Here is a 1,765-nt window from a genome sequence, read left to right on the forward strand (position 1 = left end):
GGAAAGAAAATGAAAACCCTTATTACCATGTTAGGGATTTTGAGGAAATTTGTAGTACTCTAAGAATTAGAGGCTTAGATGATGATGCTTTGAAACTTAGGTTATTCCCATTTTCCTTGAAAGATAAGGCCAAGTCGTGGCTGTAAAGTTTGGACTCCGAGTCAATTGAGACAGATGAACAACTTACATCTGCCTTTTTCAATAAGTTTTTCCCTAGGCACAAAACATCGTCTATTAGGACGCAAATATGCACATTTTCACAACAAGAGGGAGAATCTTTATATAGGTATTTGGAAAGGTTCAATGATTTATTAACCCAGTGTCCTCATCATGGTTTAGAAAAGGTTAGGCTAGTTCAGATCCTTTATGAGGGTTTAGATTATTCCACAATGACCATGGTTGAGTCTCTATGCACTGGTAGATTTGAAAACCAAACTGTTGATGCGGCGATGTAATTTTTTAATGAAATCGCCGAAAAAACCCAGCAATGGGAAAATAGTAGGGCACCCCAGAAAACAATTCTTTTAAGTAGAAGAAACGTTAATAGGGTAGAAGGAGGCTATGAATCAGATGCCAAAATTGCTGCTATAGCAAAAAGGTTAGAAGCCTTAGAAGTGGGCCAGACTAGTGGTAGAGTGGAGCCTTTTTGGGAAGGCCAGAATATTGAAGAGCAGGCCAATGCTCTTTATAATAAAACTAGATTTGATAACCGTCAAAATATTGACCCATATTCAGAAACCTATAATCCTGGTTGGAGAAACCATCCGAACCTTTCGTGGTCTAAGGGCCAAAGTCAAGGTCAGTTTAGTAATTCTAATGCTCCCCCAGGTTTTGGCTATACTAAGAATCCTTCAGGACTAGCTCAGTTTCGAAATCAGTCAGATAAGAAAATCCTAAGTTTAGAGGAATCTCTCGCCTTGTTAACTCAGCAAACTATAAAATTCCAGTTATCCGTAGAACAGAGTCTACAAGCTAGTAACAGGATAGGACAAGAAAATAGTCAGGCTATTTCCGAGTTAAAAACCCAGGTTGGTCTGATAAGTGATTCTTTGAGAGAAAAAGGTAAGTTTCCTAGTCAAACACAACCCAACCCTAGAGGAGTTCATGAATTAGGTGCAAAACCATCGAATCAATTGAATGTTGTTAGAACCCTTAGAAGTGGTAGAGTTGTAGACAATAAGGTAACCATGCCCGATAGTGAACATATTGTAGTTCACACCTCAGGATCTCACCTCTCAGAACTAGTAGCTGAAGAGACTGATAAAGTTTCTGATGATGTGAATTCGGTTCCTGAAAGGTCTGATTTTAGGCATAGAGCCCCATTTCCTCACCTATTAGTACCAACAAAGAAGGAATCGAACTTTAATGACATAGTGGAGGTTTTTAAGCAAGTTACCATAAACCTTCCCTTATTAGATGCAATTAGGAAAATTCCTGCTTATGCCAAGTTCCTTAAGGATATGTGTACGCGAAAGCGAAAACTTAGCGTCCATAAGAAAGCCTTTTTAGCTAGTTACGTAAGTTCAATCATTCAGAACACCACAACTCCAAAGTACAAATACCCAGGTTATCCTACCATTGCTTGCACAATAGGTAACTTCCGGGTAGAAAAAGCTTTACTTGACTTAGGATCCAGTGTGAACTTACTGCCATTCCATGTATACTTACATCTAGTACTTGGTGAAATGAAACCTACTCAGACGACACTGCAGTTAGCTGATAGGTCTGTTAAAATCCCTCGAGGTGTTATCGAGGATGTTCTTAT

General features: G+C 38.9%; 1 pseudogene; it reads right to left on the minus strand.

Moving 5' to 3' along the window:
- Positions 1 to 237: 237 nt before the first annotated feature.
- On the minus strand, positions 238 to 337 carry LOC113292021 (annotated as a pseudogene).
- Between the last annotated feature and the right edge of the window lie 1,428 nt (positions 338 to 1,765).

The sequence above is a fragment of the Papaver somniferum genome, chromosome 6, assembly GCF_003573695.1.
Source record: "Papaver somniferum cultivar HN1 chromosome 6, ASM357369v1, whole genome shotgun sequence".
Classification (NCBI taxonomy): domain Eukaryota; kingdom Viridiplantae; phylum Streptophyta; class Magnoliopsida; order Ranunculales; family Papaveraceae; genus Papaver; species Papaver somniferum.